Consider the following 16295-nt stretch of genomic DNA (forward strand, 5'->3'; position numbering starts at 1 on the left):
TTACCAACTTAGATCTTCAGACCAGAGGCATGAAGCAATGATGTTCAGGTTTCTCTTGTTTCTCAGGGCTTGGTCAGTGCTGTCACTGCTGAACCTCTTACTGTGACAAGATCTTCCCCACCTTCCCACGTGGTTTGGCAAATGAGTGGGTGTACTGGGTCAGAACAAAAGAACAGCCGAGTTGGACAATCCCATCTTTTGACAGCAACCAGCAGGGAAAAGCTGGGGAAGATAGCAGTGCTTTCCTCAAATTGCTTAAGTGGGCACTTAACTTCCAGTGCCTAATAACTATTACAAAAAACAAACTACTGAGCTGTAGAAGTAGAAGGCTGTAGATGCTGCCAGTGCCAAATCTTCTGACCCCCCCAGCTCCTCCGGCCGTGAGGGGTTCTGCAGACATTCCCTCTGCCCTTGCTTTGTGAGAGTGCTCGTGTGCTCATTCGTGGCAGGCTGGAATAAAGACAACAGTTGGCCTAGAGATACATTGCTACTGATCTATTTTTAGACAGCAGTTAAAATATATTATGGGCACTATAGACCTTGAGGCTGAAGTCTGAGAGATCAGTCCAGCTGTCTCAAACAACTTGCTGTTGCCGAAGATGAGGTCTGCTTCTTCCTCCCGCTGCTCCTGACCATGTGTTTTCCTGGTCTGATACTGACTTTGTTTGGTTCAGCTCTCTAAGCTAGCAAAAACTAACCTGGGTGGAAGTGAGTTAGGTTTTTCTGCTGGAGGTGCACGGCAGGGCTGGGGCAGGCATGGCAGAAGGCTGCTGCTGTTGCAGCAACAAGCTCTTGGGTGAGCTAAGCTGAGCTCCCGTTTGCCATCACCCTGAGCTGCTGTCTCCTGGAGTCTGCCTGCTGTTGTCTCTGTGCCAAGTTTCCAAATGTCATGTGTTGATAATGCCACTGGTATTGATACTGCTGCGCATTGCACGTCGATCTTTCCAGAGGAAACAGCCCTGTCTCTGTGTCATTAACAGAGAAGTCGATTGCAATTGATTTTTTTTTTTTTTCCCCTCCACTAGTTCCATTAGAGATAAGCAATCCAATGTTGCATTCAGTATTCCCTGGAGCAGGTCAGCACCTTCCAGACCTCCTCCCTGCTCCCAAACCACCCCTGAGCATCCTGCCAGCATCACAGCAGACTCTGCGTGTCCGTCCGCACAGGCAGCCCCCTATTCTTGGACCCAGGTGGGAAGCCATGCTGGAGGCATAAATTAGCTCTCCTGCACTTGTATTAGAAGGATGTTATTCTGGTTTTTAACATGAATACAAAGCCCTTGCGCAGAAGTGAGTGCCGATGAATATTTGCTGGTGGACGGGGCAATCCCTTTAACAGGAGGTAGAGCGTTGGCATACAGAGACCTTGGAGTGGTGTGCTGGAAACATTGCCTGTACAGGCATGCAGTGGAAGAGGCTGTTAGTGTGCCAAGAAAGCAGATTTACTGAACAGAGAGTTTATTAAATTAAGCCAGGGCTCCTCCTCTGATGCATCGTGTAGCAGAGGCTGAGGACTGCATACCGTAGGTGTGGCTGGCAACACTTCAGGCTTTTTGCCTATTGCCTGGCATGTTTTTCTGGAATATGTATTTTGGTTGAATCCCAGCTTGATTATAGGTGCTGAAATGCTATTTCTGCTTAATGGAAAGTCTTTTGGGGTGGGAGAGCAAAGGAGTGACATTTCAGCTTCCTTGTCATACCTCTGCTGCTGTGCTCTGAACTTAAAGGCAGGCTGAGCCTTAGGAATGCATTCAGTTCAGGCCATCCAGCAAATCCTCCTTCTTGGGGCTAAATTTGCTCACGGGCTCAGGGTTCTGCACAACTGGAAGACAATCCGCACTTCAGATGCCGATTTAGAAAAATCTCCCAAGGAGAGTCAGGGAAACTGTTCAGTGGGAAGAATACTTGTGTGGATCTTCCACAGTTTTTGCCTAATTTCTCCCAGCTAGTTTTGACATTCATCTCTTGACCTTCATGGCTCAGTTCTTCTTCCTCCTTCACTAAGAAGACATTTGTGATGTCATCTGTTCTCTTCACTCTGTGTGCGCTGCTGAAAGGCCTGTACAAGTCCTGCTTATTACTGTTCTTGTGATGGTTTTGTTTTTACCCTGAAGTTACGTATCTGCATTTCCATTTCTGGCTGACATTATTGTATTGCCTGGAAATATAATTAAGTATTGATCACAGTGCACTCAGCAGTCAAATTAGTTAATATACATTAATTATGTGTAACAGTATGTCATTCCATAATGTTTGTTACCTACCAGCTTAAGTAGCATTGTGTGTGTGTGTTGAGAAGAAGGGCATGGAGAGACCTTGGAGTGGCATTCTGTGTTTGCTTTCATTTTTGCATTTTAATAGTCGTGAGTCCCTTGGCCAGTGGTGGTCCGAGTATTGCTGTTTTGCTGGTACTGTTGTCTCTTACCTGTTCCTGCTTGTTATTCTCTACTGGTTCTAAATTTCCAGGAGAAGCCCTACGCCACCTCAGTGGTTACGGCTAAATCCTCTCGTCTGTTGGAAGCCAGGCTGGAGTATTTCCAGTTAACATCTCGCCTGCTGGGGGCTTCCAGGAAAATGCCAGCATGTCCCTTACTCAGACAGAGTGAGTATCTGTTAGTGGCCTGATTCAGGAGCTGAGTAGCTGCTTGCTGGAAGGTGCCTTCCTCTGCCAGCTCTCCACATCACGGAGAGTGCAAATAAATGCAGCTTGTCATCTTTGCTCCCTGGTGGTCTCCGTTGCTCCGATTCCTCTGCCTCCCTTAGACATGCAGAGAACCCACAGAGAGCCAGTGTGGATACGTGGCTTAAGAAGAACAGATGGGGGAAAAAAAAATGTTTTTCCTCCTGTGAGAAGTCTTGCCACCAGTTCACCTTGGCTTCTGCCCATCAAAAATCTTTGAAAACCTCTGGTCAGAGGCAGCCTTTAATACGAGCTGTGTGCTTAACCTAAACCGCTGTCCCTGCTGGCTCCCCCAGTGCTACAACCAGCATAAAAATGTCCCGTAGCCTGACCTCAATGAATGTGGTGGGTGATACAGAGCTCTCCTTTGTGTCCCTTCTGCTTAGTTACTGCAGTGTCTGTGATGAGCTAAACCCCGTTTTATTATGACGGTTTTAAGATGTTTGGGGATTTAAATACTGAGCTAGCCTATTACATGGCTGTTCAAATTAGCACAGTTGCAGTGTAGTGGGACCTTGCGCTTGGCCTTGCTGGACTTCATGGAGTTCTCATGGGCCCACTCCTCCAGCCTGTGATCCACAAACATGCGGAGGGTGCACTATGTATTAATAAAGGTGCTGAACAGTACTAGTCCCAGTATGGACCCCCGAGGGACGCCACTTGTTGCTGATCTCGATTTGGATACTGAGTACCTAGTCTCAGCCAAACTAGAGGATGTGAACACACCCAGAAGAAGTATTTTCAAATACTCAATTAAAATTGTCCTAAAATAGAGTGGATGGACTGTAGAGTTGAAGATCATGGTACTTCTGGTACATCCCGCTCTTCTATGGAGCGGCTGGAGCTGTGACTTAACTTAGGGGACTTGAATGCTGGGAGGACATTCAAAAAGATGAAAAGATTGAAAGATTCGAAGCTTGGAAATAGCCATAAATTAAAACCAAGCTTGTATGCTGCTTGGAGAAGGGTGAGAGGGGTCTGTTATTAGAAATACCATTTATAGAATTGTTTGCTGTGTAATTTTCCCCTTTTGGGCTGACTTGGGCAATGTCAGAGTAAGGTTTGACTGCATAAAGGTATCTCTGTATTTTTATGTGTTTTCCAGTTACCTCCAGCACTCTTCATAAAGCACACAAGCTTGTAACAATGTTTTTACCCTAGTAGTGTGGATGTAACAACCTCCATGTTTTAAGGCATCTAATGGAGTGGTCCTGCAGGATGTCTGGTTACCGTGGGACAGTCTTAGGGCTGTGTTTAATTTATAGAGTGGTTCCTAATTTGCATTTTCTAATGAAAACCTGCCTATAAAAATCTGTTTGTGTCCCTGAATTGGTTGTGAGGAATAGCCAAAGAAAATTGGGAAAAAAACTTTGAAATGCAGTGCGTTTTTAAGCAAAAAGCATTAAAACAAAATGATTTTGATGGAGATAGTTTTGTGATCTCTGTTAACGTGTCCTTCAGTTCTGAAGTAGTTTGAATTTGGAATCTGCAGGCTCTCCTGGAACGGAGGAAGCGTTTGCCACTTATCACTAGCGTGTTAGCAGAAGTCACGGCGAGGCGTGAGGATCCTCGTCTGAGGATCTTAAGCTGCGCGTTACCGGAGAGGCAATCTCCTTCTGCACCTTCACGTGTATTTGCATTGAAATAGACGCAAAGGGAGGGTTGAAGGTGCAGCCCTGTCTTAGGTTCTTAATGACGTTTAGCTGTGGGGCTGTTCTTTCCTCAGATCTTACTGTCAGGTACTGCATGCACGGGCTTTGCTCAGTAGTAGCAGAAGGGGTGAGCGCTGGGATTCCTCCTGCCTCTTTTCCTCAGTCTCCACCTGAGGAAGGGTCCAGCTGTAGCTCTTCCCTCTGGCTGCATCCCTGCCTTGCCAGCTGGTTAAGGCAGAGGCTCCTGCAGGCGCTTGTTTTGCAGAGTCGCACGGTGAATGTGGTCCAGTTGCCCATCCTTCCCCATTTCTGTTGAAAGAAGTAATTTCAGATGATACCATTTTCCTGCATCTCTCTCATGTCTTGTTTATCCCAGTGGAGGGAGGGAAAATAGCTTTAGATGCTCAACCTGGATCGAGGGAGTGAGGAGAACTCAGCGCTTCTAGCAACAAACCAACGAATCCACAAAATATATCATCTGGAGAGGGGGGAGAAGGTGGGGCTCCGCATGTAGTATCTGCTGTAATCCCAGAGGAACAGAAAACAGCTCCACAACTCGTTCTAGGTATTGGCTTGCACATCCTTCTGTGTGCGGCTGGTCTGCTGCCAGTGCTGCAGTGGCACCTGACAGTGACATATTTGCCTGTCTGCCTCGCAAGTCTCGCCCTCTCTGCTTTTGCAGCTCCTCTGGGCATCTTTAAATGCTTATTTTTCGCTCTCTTCCCTGCCGGTGTCTGCCCTCTCTCCTTCCCCCAGCACCCCATCAGGCCACTGCTTGGGCATTGAGGGAATTGCAGGATAAAATGAGGTTGTCTGCTGCGTATTTTGGGGAAAAATAGCCGTGGTTAAAACACAGCTATGGTGAGCATACAAGTGTGTTCATAAATACGAGTGAGCATCGGTTATGTCTAAATCTCTCTTGCGCATGACTTGCAGGAGCTACCAAATTGTCTGAGGTGTGAAGTGGCTTCAACTATATAAAACTGCTGAACAGTAAAATCAGTATTATTGAAGACCAGTTAGTAGGGTCACCACTAAATCCTTGCATTGAGAATGTAATAACAGGTACAACTGCGCCAATCTGGCTCCTCGAAGGAGCTGAAAGAGCATGTATGAAGTGGTAGGTAAGAATACGCTTGTAAAAGAAATGACAGGTACCAAAACAAATACAGGAGGGTTTATAGGAACCAGTGGCTGGAAATGGCAAACTTCCCTGGAGAATGCCCATTCGATTGTCTACTAGCTAGTATACAGTTAAAAGACAAGGAAATCAAGGCAAATTAATGTCTTCTTGCATTTTGCATAAATTACAAGCACCCGGTAAAATCAAATAGTGTAACAACTTCAGATCTATTAATAGATCTTTCACTATGTAATAATGCAGAAGGTATTGAACTACGGATTTTTTTAAAGGACATCGTAGTCAAAGGTAATCTTATTAGCAGGAATAGAAAGAGTATTTTGGGGAAAATCTCTTTAAAATACAAGCCTGTAAGGCATTGTCAAGAAGTATAGGGATGTTTCAGTATTCTGTCTCCCTTAGTAAGCCCTAAGGAGAGAATTTACCCATTGGTAAACATGAATTGCTTTTGGTCTCAGAATAAATCTCATTCCAGATATTTGTTGCTGTTTCAGCTTTTATAGAAATTGTATTCTATTCTTCCCATTACTCCCTATTGAAACTGCAGTATCCACACAGATATCTCTTGTGCATGTATCTTTCTTTGTTGTTAAAATATAAATTTTTTTATCCGCTGTGGAAGGGGACTTGCCGACTGTCCAGATTGTGCTGTGGACTCCCTGGAGTCTACTTCAGTGGTCCGGCTTGGTGGTACCCCTGGTTTTGTACGACCCTTAAAAATACTTGCTGCAGGAGGCAAAGACAGCTCAGAACTACACCTGCGTGTGCCCCAGTACCTTGTTTGCAGGTTGCGATGGCAAACCTGTGAGTCATTACAGATGCCTGCTGGAAGGAAGTCTGTTGCCAAGGTGACTTTTCAAACACTGTTTTTGCAGGAGCAGGTCTTTTATGAGAAGGGAGCCACAGATCTGTGCGCTTTCCCTGCTGCACGTAAACGGAGGATGGGCTCAAAGGGGAATGGAATTGCCCACGTCATGCTGGCCAGGTGCATCGTGTTCCGTCGGGACAGCTGGGAAGCTCAGCTCTTTGTGCTTTAGTGCTCTTGCCATATGGTAAACTAACTGAAGAGCAAAACCCTGCGTGTGTTAAGGCTGGAGTCAAGCGCTGACCTGCGCTAAACCGCGGTGATTTGCTGGTGGCACTGATCTTTTTTGAAATCAGCAGCAGGCAAGGGTAGGGATGAAAAATCTGCAGCGCTTTCCCATGCCATGCCAGGCAAGTGTTTTGTTTTTATGGCAAGTATCTCTCCCAAAGGATAGCCCCCACTATGGGGGTGTTGAAAGTAAGTGCATCTATGGAAACTATCTGAATTTTTTTGTTTGGGATGTTGCACATAATCACAAAATTGTCAAGGTTGGAAGGAACATCTCAAGATGATCCAATTCAGCCCCTGCTCAAGCAGGGTTGTCCAGGACTGTGTCGTGTCAGGTTTTGAATATCTCCGTGGATGGAGACCTGGAGACTCAATAGCCTCTTTGGGCAACCAGTTCAAGGGTTTGACTACCTTCACAGTTAAAAAAAAACCACAATCAACCAAGCAACAAAAAAACGCCACAACAACAACAAAAACCCCATAAAAATCATACCAAACCCAGGTGTTTTATGTGTGCCCATTGCCTCTTGTCACTGGGCACCACTGGGAATATTCTGGACCCCTCTTCTTCTTCCTTCCCATTAGGTGTTTGTGCACATGGACGGGATTTCCCCTGAACCACCTCTTTTCCAGCTTTCTCAGCCTCTCTTCAAGAAAGATGCTCCAGTCCCTTAATCACCTTTGACCTTTCTCAGTAACTGCGCAGGGATCTTTGTTAACAGTGCTCCGACTCCACATCCAGCTCAACGGAGAGATTCCAAGTAGCTTGTGGCAGTGTGCGGTCTGCCCTTGCTGCAAGCCTTTCCCAAAGGTCAGTGCTTATAAATGGGAACACAGCCTCTCTTATCTTTTCCGTAGCCTTTTTATGTGCGATATAATGCTCAAGGCTTTCCTCGCTACTTCTTCCTATTGCTGACCGCTTTGTCTCTGTAGTCTTTTCATGTTGAAGATAGGACTACATGTGTCAGTCGTGCTTGCACAAGGAACGTGCCCCCAACACACAATCTGGAAAGTGATGTGACTCTTTAATTTTGGGATTCTTTGACTTTAAGCATGGCATTTGTGACTGCATGCTAGTGAGGGCTGAGGGCCCGAACTCTCAGATCTCTAGGGATTTTTTTGGAAGCCATCTCTGCAGAGAGCAAGTGCCAGCTCTCTTGCTGAAGGGAGGAGAACTTGATTTTTGCTGTCGCATTGGAAGAAATGTCGAAGTGTTCAAAACTTGAGGAAGAAATAGGTCAGAAGTGTCTGTGGCAGGCATGAGAAGAGAGCGGTAATGAGGCCGTTCTCAGTCCTAGTTGGACCGTGGCTGAGCCGGGCTGTGAATGCCTGGGCTACCCCAAACTTATGTGCTATTTCCCAGAAACAGTGCGAGTGCTGGGTGAAGGAAGGAGGTGGAAGAGCAGCTTGCTAGGCTTCCACGGACAAGGGAAGGAATTGGCAGTGCAACAGAGACACTGCAAACCCTGTTGGACTGGGGCTCGTTCCCAGCAGGAGCAGGGAAGCAGGTACGGGGGGGTACTCCCAAGGAGGGTTACGTGCTGCTGGTTTGCAAAACTTTTGCCAGGACTGGGTGCTGCAACTTTGGGAAGGCTGATGTCTTTGGGAAGTGAGGCTGCCCATTCTCCCGGGGGAGCCTTCCCCCAAAGAGTCAGGTCAGGAGGGCTTTGCAGGGCACCCTTGGAGCTGAATTACAACAGAGGAAGCTGCTCTACCTGTACGGTAATGCTTACTGACATTGTACAAGCTCACCAACTTTCTAACCGGAGGGCTGGCAGAGATGCCCTTGCTCATGTTTCTTAAGGAATATCACAGAATCACAGAATCACAGAATGTTAGGGATTGGAAGGGACCTCAAAAGATCATCTAGTCCAATCCCCCTGCCAGAGCAGGAAAACTTAGGTGAGGTTACACAGGAAGGCGTCCAGGCGAGTTTTGAATGTCTCCAGAGAAGGAGAATCCACAACCCCCCTGGGCAGCCTGTTCCAGTGTTCTGTCACCCTCACTGAGAAGAAGTTTCTTCTCACATTTAAGTGGAACCTCTTGTGTTCCAGCTTGGACCCATTACCCCTTGTCTTACTGTTGGTTGTCACCGAGAAGAGCCTAGCTCCATCCTCGTGACACCCACCCTTTATATATTTATAAACATTAATGAGGTCACCCCTCAGTCTCCTCTTCTCCAAGCTAAAGAGCCCCAGCTCCCTCAGCCTTTCCTCATAAGGGAGATGCTCCACTCCCTTAATCACCTTTGTGGCCCTGCGCTGGACTCTCTCCAGCAGTTCCCTGTCCTTCTTGAACTGAGGGGCCCAGAACTGGACACAATATTCCAGATGAGGTCTCACCAGGGCAGAGTAGAGGGGAAGGAGAACCTCTCTGGACCTACTAACCACCCCCCTTCTAATACACCCCAGGATGCCATTGGCCTTCTTGGCCACAAGGGCACAGTGCTGGCTCATGGTCATCCTGCTGTCCACCAGGACCCCCAGGTCTCTTTCCCCTACACTGCTCTCTAATAGGTCATTCCCCAACCTGTACTGGAACCTGGGGTTGTTCCTGCCCAGATGCAAGACTCTACATTTCCCCTTGTTATATTTCATTAAATTTTTCCCCGCCCAACTCTCTAGCCTGTCCAGGTCTCGCTGGATGGCAGCACAGCCCTCTGGCGTGTCAGCCACTCCTCCCAGCTTGGTGTCATCAGCAAACTTGCTGATAGTACACTCAATTCCCTCATCCAAGTCATTGATGAATATATTGAACAGTATTGGTCCCAGAACTGACCCTTGAGGCACTCCACTAGATACAGGCCTCCAACCAGACTCTGCCCCATTGACCACGACTCTCTGGCTTCTCTCCTTCAGCCAGTTTGCGGTCCACCTCACTACCCGATCATCCAGTCCACTCTTCCTCAGTTTTGCCGTGAGGATGCTGTGGGAGACGGTGTCAAATGCTTTGCTGAAGTCAAGGTAGACCACATCCACTGCTCTGCCATCGTCAATCCACCTTGTTACGTGATATCTTGATCCTTTAGGTGAGGGAGGGAAATGCATGGTGGCACCGCAGGTCCAGGCTCCCCTGGCACTGCCTGAAGCAGCATTTGGCCTCAGCTCCATCATCTTGCACTTCTTGGAGACTCGACTCTTAGGCTTCTGTGCGGGCAACGAAAGCAAAGAAAGCATGGCTGATTCTGCTATTTGAGGTGGCCAGGGCCATGAAGTCACCCTCAGAAGCTGGCTGGTGGGGTTTCTCTGCTAGTGGTAGCAAAGAGGGAGGTTGGAGATGGTCGGGTTTCTTGTCTGAGTGTGGAAAAGCAAGGCTCTGCTGCAGACTCCTTGGATCGGCTGGATTGCAAGAAGGCTTTGCCATTCATTCTGCCTCCCATGCAGACATGGCAAATTCTCATCTTCCGTGGCTATTCCCCGTGTAATTTGCTGTAGTCAGAGAAGAGTGGGCAGGAAGGGCAAGATGGCTTGTCATGAAGCCTGAAAGAAATCTCATGAACTGAGCTGCTGGGAGCATCTCAAACGTGCGCTGATGACCTAGCCCCTTGCTTCTCTATGGACTGGGTAACCTCTTGCAAGGCTAGAAGCTGCAGCAGCACTTGCTGAGAGCTGTTTATATGGCTGCACAAAAAGCAAATACATGCCAGAGGAAGCAAAGAAAGAGTCGACATTTTCAGACATGCTGTTCCTTGACGAGTAAGAACCTCAGGATACTTTTGCAGGACTTCCTGCTTTTTTGTTGGAAGACGTGTACACACACTTGTTGCATGTGTGTCACCTTTTTATGTGGATGTGAAAAGGGGCAGGGCGGGATTGAAATGTATTTTCTTGAAAGCAAAATCATCCTCCCGAAGCTGGAAAGCCCTTTTTCTTTAACAAAATCACAGCTGGTCTTGCAAAGTTCCTGACGTGGCATACGTTTCCCAGGGCACCTGTCTGTGGGTGAGCCTTTCTGCATTTGTTCTGTGGTTTTTGAAGTATCACAAGCTCGGGGAGTACTGAGAACTGTGTTTGTTTTGTTTTTCTGGGCGCAGAAGAGACACGAAGGAAAATAAGTAAAAAGTAAACCGGCACATCTTTTCTGGCAGAGACGTATTGAATCCAGGCAGCAACCTGCCTGGTTGGTGAGGATCCACAACTGGGGATGCTTTTTCTTGCAAATGATGTGGAGCTCCTGTGCTGGTGCAATAACATCCTCAGCAGTTGCACGTTTTACCAAATGGTGTTTTTCTCTGACTAGGGAAGCATTTGACAAAGAGGCGAGGAGCTGTCTCATTCACTGTGTCGGTGCTCAGTGGAAGAGCAGTAGGAAGGTACCTCCAAGTCTGTTGAGCACAGAGGTTGGTTTGGCTGCTGCTCCCTTTAGTCATCCAAGACTCCCACGGAAAGGGCAGCCAAATGTGCAAGCGGCAGGAGAAAAGGGTGGGGAGTGGTAGTAGCACTTACCATTATTCAGGCAAAACCGTGCATCTGCAATGTAACAAGGATGAATTAGTTTAAAGAAAAACTATATTAAGAAAGGGTACTTTCTGCATGGAGAGTTTCAAGAGCTCTAGTAGATGTCAAATGCTTACTGTTCATCCCCTTGTGTTTATTTAAAGCCAGGCTTTTTGAAAGATGAGTTCAGTAGTTGGTTGACTTGGCCTGCTGTAGGCAAGTCCTCTTCCCGTAAGTGCCAGAAAACACTCCTGCAGCTGCTTTGTCTCCTGTGGGTGCTGGCTACATCTCATAAAGCTTTCCTGGCCAGGAAGGGTTGGAGCAGCATGGCCTGTCTGGTATCAGACAGTGGCACTGTCTGGCTGGTATCCTGTGTTTCATTCTCCCTCTTTCAGTCTCACCGCCTACCCAGTGACTCAGCAGGACATGCTGATAGTAAATACACAGTTTCTTTTAATTTTTTATGAGAAAACTTCCAAAACCAGAAAAATGTATGTGAAAAAAAAATCATTTCAGTGCCCTGGACTAGTGATGGGTCTGACCTAATTTGGTCCCCTCCAGAGTGTTCACAGCAGGATGGGGAGGTAACAGAGGAAAGGCACTAATGGAAATTCATGAACAGAATAAAGCGGAGGCCAGACGGCTGTCCTGCTGTCCCCCAGTGCTACTGCTGTGGATGTTTCTCCCCCAAGAAGGCTGTGTGCTGCAGAGATCGTGGTGGAGGATTTCTCCCTCTGGCCCCACCATGTCTGTACCCTGTATGTGTTTTATGGGGAGGATAACTTCTGAAATAAGCTGACCTTTTTCCAAGAGCGAAAGATAACTCTTCCCAAGGAGGAGCCTGCACCCTGGCAGATGAGATGAGCTCCTTCTGGCAGCCGTAACTTCTCCACTGAGGGGCTTACAGTGGTTTCTGCGATCTCTCTGTGCCATGAACTGGCAATGTCAAGCTCCTGGCTCAGACAAGGCATTTTGCAGTCCTCGTGGCACACCTGGTTCAGAAATGTGGGTTCCCTGAGAACCTCTTTCTGCCTTGTTTATGAAAATAACCTCCTAGCTGCAAAAGTGGCTTTAAGGACAGTGACACATTGGGTCACCTTGAGCATCCTCTGTGTGCCTGAGACTGACCCTTGCAACGTCAGTCTCTGTGCTGGGGAGGGCTGCTGGAAGGGTGCGGGTGGGAAGACGGGGGACTTAAGAGTGAAGAGGCCTCGGGTGGAGGACGAGGAGGTATTTTACCTTGTGGCAGGGGCTGAGCATGCTTGCAGCGCTTAAGACATCACTTGGGAGGGCAGATTTTTGTCTCCAGAGCTGCCTTTCTCAGACTGCTGTGCAGATTGTGCCTTCTTGGTCACCTCCTGAGGGGATCTGCTCCCACTTCACATGGCGTGTCACTCGTGCGCTTATGCGGCTAACTAGAGATGAGTCCTGGCTCTTCTGCGGAGGGAGGTTTCATGCCCTTGCTGTAGCTGGTCAGAGCCTGGGGATGTTTACCAGGCCTGATGGAGGCATGACCTTGGCACGGGGACGAGTCGCACAGCTCGTCCGGATGTTGGATGGGAAACTGGGCTTCGAAGTAGGCTCCGCTTTAAATAACAGGGGGATCTGGAAGGATCAGAATGCAGATCCCACTTTAAATAGGATGCATTCCTCATCGGGGGCAAAAGCCTGCGTGCTGGTGTAATGATTAAGCATGAACAAAAATAATGTAGCTTATTTTGGAACATAAAAAGTAAATGCTGTATCCATGGTGAAACTTGTCCTGTCCCAGCAGGGGCTGTCATCTTTCCTTCCAACGCTGCTCAGGATGGCAGGGCTTGGTCTGGGTAAAAACACTCCGCCACCATGGTCTCTGTGCACCACATCACAGATAGGCTACCAAGCTGTCTCCAGGGGCTCCTCCAAGAGCAAGGGGGGCAAAGAGCCTGGATATCAACCCCCTGCCTCTGTCCTCGCCACCTCCAAACCTCAGTCCCACTGGTGTCCCAGGCTCCCTGGACACATCCGCGTGAGTGCTTTCTGCAGGAGAAGCGGCGATGGAGGTCGCCTGGTTGGGTGGGATGAGGAGAGGGAGATGCTCCCGTGGGGCAGCATCTCTGCTGGAGAACATCTTGGCTGACTTTCTGCCTGGCCCATGTTGTCCCTCAGCTTTCGTCTTAGAGGAAAGAGAATACCTTCAGCAGTTCTGCACTGGCATCTGTCAGGTCACACCACTGTTGTGTTTGCCCCAGGAGGCTGCGGTTTACCATTTCCCAGGCTCTTTCAGTGGAAAAGGGTATCAGGCGATTTGCAAGTGACACTGTGTGATTTTAAAAAAGAAAGGAACAAACAAACCCAAACCACACCCAATCTTATGCTTTTGGATGTACTCCTTGGATTCCTCCAGTGAACTCATCCCACAGCTGTAGGCATATGCTCAGTTTTGCTGCTGTTATACAACTGAGGCTAAAATTAACACATCTGTTGTTGTTTAACTTCAATTTATACCTACCCTGTCTTGCCAAAATATGATGTTTCGAGCAGCAACAGCTTTACTGTTATGTATCATCGGAGTTCTGGGAATAATACTTAATTCTATGTGCTCTTTCTTAATAGCCCACACCAAAGGGGGGACTTGGTGCTTCATTGCAGCATTGCATGGAGGGTGCAGAACCCTCCTCTGTTCATGTAACATTGCACAGGCACAGGTTTATTTGATATTTCTGCTTGTATCTGATATTTCTGCTCATGACCAAGTCCTTGAAGTAATGTGGTTTCCTGGAACTGTGAAGCCTGCATTTTCACCCCCTTGGTTGTGGAGTCAAACTTGAAAACTGGGATCTTGGGGCTCAGGGAAGCTTATAGTCTTACGGCTTTAACCAGTCCAACTTCTATCTTTAGTCTAAGGAGTCCCCTATGAAAAGCAGTATATGTGTGTGTGTATATATATATATACTTATTTAGCCTAAGGAATCCTTTACCAAAAAAACTCAGCCCTTTTGAAATGGAGAAAACCTTACTGAAAAATGATCTGCTTGTCTGCTGTGAAAGCAGGATCCTGAGAAGTGCCAGGGCTGGTATCAAACGCTTGATGTAGGAGGCAAAAAGCTTTTGGATTTTTAAAAATCTGTTTATATTTGAGATGTTTTGTACTGTGCAGATCAGAGGGAAGAAAAAACACATCCTCGCTAAAAGGGATAATTGTCAAGTTTACAGTATGTAAATTACCCCCAGCTAATGTAAGTGGGTTTTGCTCACCTTTCTTCTGTGCATGAGGTTTCAAAGGCAAATGTTGTTAAATTACATGTGGAACGGACCGGAGGGGGGACCCAAACCTTTCTGATTTCAGAGAAAAATAATTAAACTGGAGCTGCGGTCTCGCTTTGATCTCAGAGGTGCTTGCAAGCTAAATAAAAATAAAATATTACCTTGGGGACAGTCTGTGCCGTTAATTAACTAGCTAAATTCTGCCTCCACTGTTCTCCAGTGGGTTTCCAGCGGCTTTGGCGCTCGGCATCACAACTGGAAGTTGCCAAAGACAGCTGGGCACCTTCCAGCAGCAAAACAACCTCTGGAGGGGTGGGGAGGGTGAAATAGATGTGTTTGGGGAGCCGGTGGCGAAAAAGGGCAGAAACTCCTGGTGGGCAGAGGAGGGATGGGGCTCCCCTCCCTGCACCCCTGCGTGATCTCCAGGTGCCGGCCGCCCTCCCTGGCCTGCAGCGGGGTTGAGCTCCTGCCAAGAAAACAGCTTTTGTGTTTCCTTAAATATTCCGCTGCTGGTTTTGGGGGGGGGCAGCCCTTCAGAGATCAGCGGGGTGCGATTTGGCCTCTTGCGATTCATCCTTCCTCAGAAATGTGGAGCAATCGGAGGTGGTGGGGGGGATGGCTGGGAGTTGGTTACGGGAACGTGCAATTAGTTGTTTTAGCATCTGCTTTGATACCACGGCAAACGGATTGAGAAAACTTGCCTTTAATACCATTATATGTTTGTCTGCCTCATTGCCTGGCCCCGCGTCCCGCGAGGGCTGTCCTGCTGGCCCAGCGCCTGCATTGGTGTTTTATGCACGAGATGGGAGAATGGGTAGCAGCATCAGACACATGCAAACCCTTCTAGTCATCCCTGAGCTTTGTAAATAAGTGATAGCTTCTCAGTATGGTTTTATTTCTCACTTCTTGGGTGCATTGACTGCAGTAACATGTTTTTCTGGGATGCGAGGCAGTGAAAGCTACAGCTTCATCCTCTGTGTCCTTGAGAAACTCAAAACATGGTGGCGGTTGTTGCCTTTACAGAAAAGTCCCCCTGGACCCAGCAGGCTTGTTTTCATCTTAAGGCATTGAAATTACTAAATTATGATCCTGCTTTTGTTTAAATCATCCTGAAAGATTCGCAGCTTCAGAGAAGTTGTCCTCAGTGAGTTGTTTTTAGAGTTGCATTGAATTCCTTTCTCCTGTTTCTTTTGAGGAGAAAAAAAGGTATTTTTTTCTTTTCCAGGCTTAAGAATAATCTAAGGCGAGAAGAATGGTCTTTGGGGAGCTTGTTCCTCCATTGGCATTCCAGTAGCAGGATTCCCAGCACATTTCAGGAGAAAAGTTGACTGAAGTCAATTTTGTTTTAGACACTAGAGATAAAATTTTACAGCGTCTGCAATGGATCTGCTGTAAAAATATTTGTGATGTTGTTTTACTTGGTATTGGACATCAGTGATCAACAGCTGGTTTCCAAATACCGAATTTGGTATATAGTAGGTACTAGCCTTTTTCACAAGCTGTTAGTAATCGGCTGCTCTGTAGGGCTGCCATGGATCTGGGTATTTCAGACCCTTTTCAGTCCTTCCCCAGGCAGGCACTGAGGCTGTTACTTGGGCAGGCAGACACCAACAGCCACGTCAGGTCAGCATTCTCCCTCCTGCCCTCGCACATGTCTGCAGCCCCTGTTTTCCTTTTTCTTAGCTTTATCAGCTTGCACGTTTTCAGATTAAAACTTGCTTTTTGCTCCCAGTTCTGGGAGCTGTAGGTCCTCCCATCACTTGCGGCTGGTCTTCAGAAGAAAATGCCAGGTCTCAGGCCAGCTTCATGCGGGAGTGCAGGACACAGGGTCTCTCAAAAAGCTGTTCTCAAAGAGCTACCTGACCTGAGAAATTAGGCTGTACGGTGTTGATGATCTGATCGACTTGCCCGTTTCTTATTTCTTAACTGACAGCAAGCCGGGTTTGATTTATTTGGCTAGAAGTTGAGGTGTATCCCCCAGTCTGCCTGCAGCCTGCCCAACCTGCCAGCAAGTTCAAAATCATCAAGGGTTGAACAAAATATTACA

General features: G+C 47.5%; 1 protein-coding gene across 1 annotated transcript in view; it reads left to right on the forward strand.

Annotated features, from left to right (window-relative positions):
* The window catches only part of SLX9 (SLX9 ribosome biogenesis factor), a 52220-nt gene that overhangs the window by 23694 nt on the left and 12231 nt on the right, over positions 1 to 16295 (forward strand). The window lies entirely within an intron of this gene.

The sequence above is a fragment of the Caloenas nicobarica genome, chromosome 6, assembly GCF_036013445.1.
Source record: "Caloenas nicobarica isolate bCalNic1 chromosome 6, bCalNic1.hap1, whole genome shotgun sequence".
Taxonomy (NCBI): Eukaryota; Metazoa; Chordata; class Aves; order Columbiformes; family Columbidae; genus Caloenas; species Caloenas nicobarica.